A 10466-nucleotide genomic window follows, 5' to 3' on the forward strand; every position below is an offset into this window, starting at 1 on the left:
TGCATAGACTAATTCATCGAAATTGATATCGACGACATCGAATATGAAACTTTGAGATGAACACGTTCTAAGTTTCAAATCAATGTGATCATTCCAACCTAAATAGGTTTATTATTTTCTATAAAACTAATTGACATTCTTTTATACTACTATTGTCTAGAGTCTCTCGATAATACTGCTAGGAATTTGAGTTTTCAATAAGTGCAAAAAATTAAAATTATTTTGCCATGCAAAGCATGATCACATTTCACATATATGCAAGTGTTGGTTTTTGTTTTGTATGTGATCTTGCAAAGCAAACAGCTGGTTTAAATTTGCATTGTCCGCCGCGCCGCAAAAGTGTATGGGTATGGGGAAACAAAATTCTCCCTCCCTCGAATACGCCGTTTGCGTTCCATTAACGCTTTCCTTTCTCCCACTTTTTCCTTTATTTTATTCTATTCTTTTTCTATATAAAACTTGGATAATTTTGTTATTTTCAATAATTCTTTTTTTGTGAAGGATGATTTCCAATACTTTTGTTTACATTTATAATTAAGTTGTTACTTACAAATCGAATTAAGTTGTTATTTGTTACCCGAGAAAGGAAAGCAATTGAACATAGTAAATACTAATATCGAGGCCAAAAAGATACATTCAAAGGATTTGTTAAAGAGCAATGCTATATCTTTAAAAAAAAAACCTCAAGAATTCTTCAAGAATAAAAAGCAACCAATCACAATTCACTATTTGCCACAATTCAAGGAGGTGTGGCTGAAAAATAGGAAGTGAACAAATAAATCATGCAATTAAAACTTGCCACATGTGTCTTGAAAAATTCTTGATGCTATTTTTCTAGATAAATAGCATTTTCCTTTGTCAAATACTCGTTTAAAAATATAAGGGAATAGTTGATCTTGTTGCAAAATGCGCATGCTTACTAAGGAGGCAAGAAAGCCCGTGGATTTATTTAAGGCTAAAATACATTTTTTTTGTCCTTTTAAGTAATTTTTAGATCTTGCTTTGGACTTTTAAGTTTGTTTTGTTTTACTATTTTGATCAAAAACATGTAGCGTCGTAAAGAAAAAATAGTGTTAATTATGTTGCCATCTTATAGTGGAAACCTGTTTAAACCTGTTTTTATTTTTTGAGAGGAACATGCTTATAATATTTCATTAGATATCAAATCAGTAATACATGATGGTGCGTCAATGAAGATATGGGAGCTAGCTAGAGATGTGGCTACCTGGACTAAAGAGTATCAAATCAGTAATACATGGCGGTGCGTCAATGAATATCTCATGAGCTTGCCTCCGAATAAACTTGACTTGAGAATTTTCAAAAAATAAATTACAAGAGTGGGTACAAGCCCCCCATAATGGCCTCAAATTCTCTGCTACCTCTATAAAAGTAGTCAACAACTTTCTTCGAATCAACCTCGAAATCAACATTTTCTAATTGTAGTTCATGGATCCATATAACAACATGATATAGTTGTGGTGCCTCCCTTATATCCATTGAGCAAGCCATAAAGTTTTTGCAAGCATGTAAGTAAAAACGTCATCACAGATACATATCAATCCCCATTCCATTACGAGATGCCAGAAAGACGCGTCAACATTGCATTTCTACCTCCTAGTTGTCGGACGCTTACACCTTTGCATCATGGGTGCCATATTATGTTACTACCCTTGGTTATTTGCGCCTGAACTGTTAATGTCGGCAGGGCTAGCACCACGACCTTCTTGCTTCTTATTCACCAATCTCTTGTCATTGAGCATATGCTTTGCTCGCTCCAAGATTTGGCTACTAGACTTGTTTGTGAGGATTTCTCTAACTTATAAACATATGTTCGATCAGGTCATCTTTCATCTAAAGTGGGACTCTTAACAACGTCGTTGACTCAAACTAACATACTAATGGCCAAATATATTAAATAAAATTTAGGTAAAAAGAAAAAAAATCATGGGAGGTAAGAAAGAAAACCATAATGGTCAGCAACAATAAATTTATTTTGTCGTAAAAATAAATTGTTCTGAATCATTCGTAATATCTTATATTAACTTAATAATTAGTTATTCGTGATACCATCAATTAACTTAAGAAGAATGTTGATGAACACCCTTAAAATACTAAAAAAAGAAAGTTTGCATAAAAAAAATAGATGTAAGAATCGATCTACTTATTAAATTGAAAAAAGTAACAATTTGTATTTTTAAAATAAATTTTTCAATTAAAAAATCCTTAACCATTGTCCTACGACACTTGTTAGCAAGGCCCTTAACTTGATAATTATTTGGAGATACATTTTAAAGTATTTCATGAATCAAAATGATAGGTAATAGGTCAAATTTATATATTAATATATATTACAATACGAATACAAATTGGTACTCATTTAATTCACGCATTTTATTAGCATTGAATATGCTACGTCATCGACTAAGTCACAATTATATTTATGAAGATAAGAAAATATATTTTCCTAACAATAACTCTCATATAGAAAGAAAAAAACATCAAGGCTCCATTGTCACAACCAGAAAAATTGTGACTACTGACGTATGTAGAAGACCAAGATAAAGAAAAAAAATGTTAAAAAGACAACTGGTTGATGTGATTGATGTTTCAAGTCAATGCCAGGGTTAGTTGACATCGCAAGAAAGTTAATTCTAATGGAGAACATCCATAACCACATGACTCGTAATCAGTGGCGGAGTCAGGAAATTTCTGGAGCCCGGGCAAAAAATTTATCGCAAATTCATATGTGACATAATATATAAACAGTCATAAATCGAAATAAAAGAGGTTCCTCATTTTGTCAACAAAAATACAATTTAAAATAGGGTTATTAATAGAAATTGACCGTGTAATATACGTGAAGTCTGAAAAATTGACCATGTAATTAAATAACATGTATTCTGAATATGTTATTCGAGATTTTTATTATTTATAACCCTGTAATATACGCGAAGTCCAAAAAAGCAACCAAGAGATTGAATTTTTTCATGATTTCTTAGAGGCGAGTTAAGAACGTTAAAATATGGCTTTACACAGAAAAAATTATAAATTTTCGACAAACGACAAATTAATTATGAATTTCTAAAGTGTCAAAAACTCAAAAAAACAAAACAACGGAAATCTCGACCAATAAATCGAATTTTGAGCTCATCATTTGCAGAGACATCTATAAAAATACATAAAAAGGATCTGTAAAGTTTCATAGCATTTCGAAGTCGTTTAAATTTATTTTGATTTTTCAACCAAAACGTGCAAAACTGAAATTTTGTTCCGCGTAAGCGTATACTCACAAGTCAAATTTAGTTCCCTAATTTTGTAGGCATGATTAGAACATGATAAGAACCTTCACAATGAAATTTTGTAGTTTTTAAACGAAATACAATTTAATTATAAATTGTTTAAGAAATTCATAATTACGAGGGAATAAAAATTCATAATTAATTTATCCCTAGTCAAAAAATTTAATTTTTTGTGTAAAGTTATATTTTAACGTGCTAAACATGTATGAAAAAAATAGTGAAAAAATTCAATCTGTAGGTCACATTTTTAGACGCATGTATTATAGGGTGATAAAAAATAAGAAGAAATTCAAGTTACAATGCTAGAATATATGTTTTGTATTTTCAGGGTCATTTTTCAGACATAATGTATATTATAGGGTCAATTTGAACAATTAACCCGTTAAAATGAGAGAGATGAACCCGTCAATAGTGTGCTAAATAAAATTACGAGGTAAATGTCTTTTCCGAGCCTATTTTTGTGTGTGAGAATTTTCAGTTTTTGCACAAATTTTTCTTTTTATAAGTGTGTTAATGGACTTTTGGGTTGGGTCTAATGTGCAAAAATTATCGATTGAGCCTGGGCGACCGCCCGGGGTCGCCGGGCGGTGAAACCGCCCCTGCTCGTAATAGTAGGAACCAGTCCAAAGTCGCTCAAAATTTGATGAGAAAAATCTGCTTACACTACGTGCATGTTTGAGTTTTCCACAAAATTTAAAGTCAGTGCGGGGATGTGGATGAGGGTATTGATATATGCCCCTGAATCCACTTGCTAGTAAAAGCAATATTACTTTTAATTTGTTGTGAAATTAACCAAAACTACATCAAGATATAGTAAAATATAGAAGAATGGAGACATGAGAGAAATAGAGAATAAGAAGAGAGTTCTACATTGTTCATTTCAAAGTTTACTTTACAATGCTACGTAAGTCTATTTATACGACACAAATCTTGTACCCCGCAATAATCAATAATACAATATTGGGTTAAATATATTTTTGCTTCATATAAATATTCAAACTTTTGTATATGTGGCTACTGCTATTTTACATGTTTGTCTGTCCTCAATAATTAATTCTCGCTGGCCAAACCCTATAGGGATCATAAAATCAATAAGAATAAGTCTCGTTTGAAGAGGGCAAAAGGCTCATAATATCATGAAAAATGGATACAAATTGTTGAAATTTAGGACTCCTACTTAGTATTGAAGAAGCAGAAAGAAGCTTGGAAGAAGAGATGATCAACCTTATCTTATCTTATGGTCAAGACCGGTAAAAATGAGGCTCTTTAAAGTAAAGCCAGAACGAGTCCTCTCTTGTAAGAGGGATAGACGGGAGAGGGGGAAAGCCCAATTGCTTAGTCCCTCGGAAAAAAAATCTTGGATTTTTTTTAGACCCTCAAATATTTTTCATCCACACTTTTGGTCTTAACTTTTAAGTCAATTCATGTGTACCATTCAAAATTTTGGTGCTTAAAATATGATATTGAGTTTTTGGCGCTTAAAATTTGATATTGAGTTCATGTTTTATTAAAATAATTCTTTTTTTTTAGAGATTCTTATAAAACTTTAAACATTCATGCAAAAACTCATTAAAAAATATGAAGGGTACACATGATCAGACTTAAAAGCAGGGACCAAAAGGGTGGATGAAATTTTTTTGTGAGACTAAAGGTCGAAGAAATTTTTTAGAGGTACTAAAATGAAAATTTGAAATATTTATAGGAATACAAACATATTTAACCACAATATTCCCATAAATTGGTGTATTCTTTTTTTTTTTGTACAATAAATTGGTGTATTCTAATATTCCTATACTATGCAAACATAGACATCTATAATAATATTATGGTTAAAACGCACTTTTTGCCCCCTAAGTTTCAAAATGTTGCAATTTTGGCCCCCTATTAAAAAAAATTGCATTTTTGGCCCCCTTCGTCCAAAAATTGCTGAGAAGAGGCCACGTGTCCCAAAAAAGGGGTCATAATTGCAACTCTTTCTAAAGATAAGGGGTCAAAAAGCATATTTCCCTTATGTTAGAGGGTCAAAAGAGCATATTTCCCTAAACATGGGGGGTCACTTTTGCCATTTTTTTTAATAGGGGGCCAAAATTGCAACATTTTGAAACTTAAAGGGCAAAAAGTACAGTATAGCCTAATATTATTTGTTACAACCCGAAATTTTAAACATAAAAGAGTGTCTATTTTTAAAACAAACGGAACACCATAATATTTCTCGATCAGAACTTACTAAACAACCATTGTCTTTTCATTATGAATATCATTTTTAAAATGAAATAAATCAAAGTGAAGTGTACCACGAAAAATTGGTATTTTTAGAAAGATACGCCATCTAGCACATAACAATAATATACAATCACATAATTGAATTACCCGATGGACAAAAGTGTAGGTTTATAAAGCGATTAGAAAATGGTTTAACTCTCCTTACATGAAAGATACACCTTGGATACAAACTATCCACATTGGATACTCGTATCATGAAGCACTCTTGGTATACACCTAGCGTAGAGGGTGTTACTTCAAGAAAACACAGTTGAAATATAACCACAAACGAAACAAGCTCCCTCTGAGTCCTAAAATACGACAACTCCAAAGTGGGACCAACATCAAACAACTAACAATGTTCACTTAAGTATAGGCTACTAACCCAAGAATAGTTGAACACAAGATTGATAAAAGATAAAGGAAGCACAAATGATAGAAGAACGATAACTCTTTGGTTTAAGAAAATGACTCTCAACTACTAAATATAAATTAAGTTGATTGTATTAAACAAACTTAAGTACTGAAACCCTATCATGTACTTGATGTGTAGAAAAAATATTCTTTATACTCTGAAAGAGTTTACCCCCTGAGAATAGAAACATTGAGTGACACTTTGAAGAAACAGTGCAAGATTTTATTTTGTAAATCCTTTGAGTGAATGAGTCTTTTGAATGACTCTTACAGAAGAAAGATGAGACCAATAATTTGAGTGGTACAATCCTTTAAAAAGTCTGCATGTAAGGAAAACAAGATCAATCCTCTGAATACAATGTTCCTCTAAAGGTGTTCCATTAAGAGAAAAATAATACCAATCTTCCAAACAACAATGAATCCAAAGTCAACGCCTTCGTTCTTCAAGCAAGGCAAATATCAATCTTCTGATAGCTCACCAAGTCCATAACAAATCATAAAAGCTCTGATGACTTTATCATATTCAAGATTCATCAATGGAGATCAAGTCTTGAAGCCCATAAGATCTATCATCTACTCAATAAGTCTATAAGACTTTGGATAGTCGAAGTACTTACCTATGGAAGCTAATCGTTATGTCATCCTCTCCATCCATCACCCAAGAAGTCTAAACCAATCATATGAAGACAACTAGAAAATAGTATACAAGTCATATAATACAATGCCGTGTGTTTACAACCAAGACACTTAGTACAATATATCAAACGACTCTATGTAGTATCCTTTATCGTGTTCTCCAACGTCTTTATTTCCAACGGTTTTATTCGGAACATGATTCACTGCAGTCATAAAGTTGATGCAGTCATGCAGTCAAATTAAATACAGCCATTTGATCAAAATAGTGGTCCAAGTTCATTTCCCCTTAAAATCCACAAAGCAGGCTAACGAAAGCAAAACTCCACTTTCCAATACAGAGATGTTATTGGCGCATTCAAGCCCTTGAAAAAGCGTTTCTTCACATCTGTTCTGAGATTCAAGCCAAAAATGAACCTCACCTCCTTCTACGCCAGTTGCTTAAACTCAAAACTAGCTTTGTGATTTTTTCCAGGTTTGTTATGTTTCATCACCTCCTTTTTCGATTTTTTTTGTTTGTGCATACATAGCTGTTTTTTTTTTTATATAGCCATTTATTTTGTTTGTTTAAACGTGGGTGCATTTGTTTTTGCCATCGATTTTGTTTCTTTAAACATGGATGACTTTGTTTTTGCCATAGCTTTCTATTTCCATATTTTACTCTCTTTTCTTGTAGTTTTATCACGTTGATATAGTTTTCCATTATCACTAGCAGATAGTGTTACTTATGTTTTGATTAATTATATTTTTATTTGAATTCCACAGGTTTGGTATAATAATGACAATCATTACAACACCCACTGTTGGTATGGAATTTGACAGTGCAGACGAAGCCTGGGAATTTTGGCTTGGTTATGGAAAAGAAATTGGTTTTGGAGTCAGAAGACAGTACTTCAACAGAATGAAGGTCAATGAAGAATGCAAATCCTCTTAGCATGAATGGCTTTTATGAGCTCCTGGTGTTTGGAAGAATGAGAAGATATAATCATATTTTGTGCAGAAGAATGTCTTCAATGAGCTACTGGCTTTTCTGAGCTAGAAGAATATGTTCAATGACTGTTGATTTTTGTAACAAGCTACTAGACTTGGAATTCTATAAGCTTATTATATATGTGTTTTGTGTCCTTTTACACTTTCTTGGCTGTTCTTTGTTTATATGGTTATGATCATAATTTTTATTTGAATTATCCAAATATTATATGAAACTGAACTTCATAACCCACATACATACATAAGCTTACCTGACAATATTACAAGTTAAGGTTTTAAATAGAGGTTCTTTGCCGCGAAAACGGTTGCGACAAAAAGGTATATGTAGTGTCCGATACCGTTTTAACATAGTGAACAAAAATCACATAAACAACCATGACAAAACCTTGATTATAACATTGCAAACAAGCCTTTTGATTCCTGTTAAACTGCTGAACTATTACAGTATACAAAGCTACAAAGCATGTACGCAACAAAGGCCAGGAACGCTAAATAAAGCACACAAATTTACAAATGCCTATGTTTAAAAAAGTCCTATACTAGATACATTGCTTAGTTCCAACTTCTGCATAATTCTAGCCTTTTGTCCATATGCATCAGCCATGAATTGTGGCCAATTCATTCCCATGGAGGTGAGTTCCAATTCATGTCAATTCAATCCAGAATTCCAATTAATTTAATTGCAATCCATGCTAATATATCAAATTCACATTCCAATTTATACATATTTGTGTTGTGTGTCTCCTTATGTGTGCTCATCCTTCTCAAAGCCAACACATCTCGCCTGAGCACCATTGTAGCTTGCCGCAACACATCGCCATATGTACCCTTCAAATTATTAACCTTCCAATTATTCATCGCCTGAGTACCGTTCCAATTTATACATTGTTGTAACGGGACGATTAACCTTCCAAGACCATCGCCGGAACTATCGAACTATCTCAATCAACCCATCAAGTGAAACGATTGTTGGCGGGGGTGTTGCATCGCTTGATGAATCAACTTATTCTTCCAAGCCCATCGCCGGAACAGTGAACTATCTGATACAACCCATCACAGTGGAGCGGTTGTTGGCGGAGGTGGATCGTATTGCATCCGCCGGAGTTATAAAGCTTGACGAATTGACCATTCATGTTCACCAAGGAACATTATGAGGTGTCAAGGAGGTGCGGAGAAGTGGAAGCAAGAAGAAGGGAGAAGTTAAGAATCTTCAAAAGTAAGGGGATGAAGTATGCGTTCTGAGTTTTCTCCCTTTTTCAATCCTGTGTTTTGAGTTTAAAGTGGAAAAAAAAAGAGAAGTTGAATCCTGACGGTTATTTTGATCAAATGGCTGTATTTATTTTGACTGCATGACTGCATCAGCTTTATGACTGCAGTGAATCACTGTCCGTTTTATTCTCTTTGGTATAAAAGGGAAACTGTTCAAATCATTTAGATTGTCTTGTCTTCAAAGTCCTTTTATACCAAATAGTGTAAGAAATTGATTTGTAGTGATCAAGAATAATAGTGCTACTCAGAACATTCTGGTATGAACACTATAGTGGATAATCTCACACGTCAGCGCTTCTTGTGTGACTAGACATCATAAGGACCTAAATAGGACGAATCTCAAATTACAGAGATAAAGACTGCATTTTTTCTAAATGGGCTATTTCCAGACGTCTCATATATTACATGGACTATTTCAATAAATTTTTATTTCCAATAAAACTTTTAAGTTTTGTTTTTTGTTCTCTTACAAAAAATTATACTTTTTAATCTTTGCAAAATTATCTTCCAATCAGTTTTAATCCTTGTTGTTTAGATAAGATATGTGTTTCAATATTTTTTATAAGACATGTTTTTAATATTATAAAAAGTCCATCCACAAAAAATAAGCTCAAAATTTGATTTCTTGGTCCATATTTTTATTATTTTTATCTCGAATTTTTTATATTTAAAAAATTCATACCATGTGAAAAATTTAAAATTTTGTGAAAAACTTTTTATGATGTTCTAAACGTGTATACAAAAACTCATTCAAAATTATATGTTGAGGTATGGGGTGGTGGGGTGGTATGGGGGGTAGGCGTAAGTGGAATTTGATTGGGCCATCATCTGAGACTCGTTGTTTTAGATTCCAGGCCACAGAACCTCTCGGGCTTCTCACAACTTTGATGAAATTAGTAGTAATATTTGACTAAAAAATAAGGTGAATTTATTTTCCCACCCCACCCTTCTTAGAAGGCTCTGATTATAGAATCTGAAGGTGTAAAAAAGGGCATGTTTGAGTTTTAAATTTGGACAAGTCCGAAATATTTGAGAAATGTGGTTATGGGTGGGAAAAGAATTTCACAAAGATAAGAGTGTATTGCTCAATAAAAGAAGAAGAAGAGTGTAGTCATGAAAAGTTGCTAAGATGCACAAAAAATAGTTTGTTTTCCTGGATAGTAAATTAGGGCCTTACATTTTCTTAGCTTATCTATAGGAATGAAAAAATGTTCTACGTAAACGTGTTTACATGCAACAAATATTCAGTTATTGCTCTTTCACTACACAAGATTTTGAATGAGTACAATCATCGGTTTAAGCATCGCCAAAATGGTCCAAAAGGTCACATTAAAAAGCAATTCCTTAGTACCTGGAACAAGAACGTCTGGTTAATTTTAGGCCTAAATGATATGGAGAAGTTTGGTGAGATACTCGGGTAATCAAGTTAATTTAGGTAGGTTCCTCTAAAAAAAAGTTAATTGAGGTTGATATTATTCATAATCTTGTGTGTGGTGAATATCACTGCAGTCTTTTATCATATGAACTGCTCTTTCTAGACAATATCTACTTTTGTATTACTCGTAAGTAATTGCGTTATTTTTTCATTTTAATTAACGT

The 10466-nt window shown here is 32.8% G+C and overlaps 1 long non-coding RNA gene across 1 annotated transcript; it reads left to right on the forward strand.

Annotated features, from left to right (window-relative positions):
* Positions 1-6912: 6912 nt before the first annotated feature.
* On the forward strand, positions 6913-7740 carry LOC146900998 (uncharacterized). Its single transcript, XR_015022297.1, has 2 exons — positions 6913-7083; positions 7374-7740. It is a non-coding gene; the product is annotated as an uncharacterized LOC146900998 (long non-coding RNA).
* The last annotated feature ends 2726 nt before the right edge of the window (positions 7741-10466 follow it).

The sequence above is a fragment of the Medicago sativa genome, chromosome 8 (assembly GCF_051527215.1).
Source record: "Medicago sativa cultivar Bolivia chromosome 8, Bolivia_mono, whole genome shotgun sequence".
In the NCBI taxonomy this organism is placed as follows: Eukaryota; Viridiplantae; Streptophyta; class Magnoliopsida; order Fabales; family Fabaceae; genus Medicago; species Medicago sativa.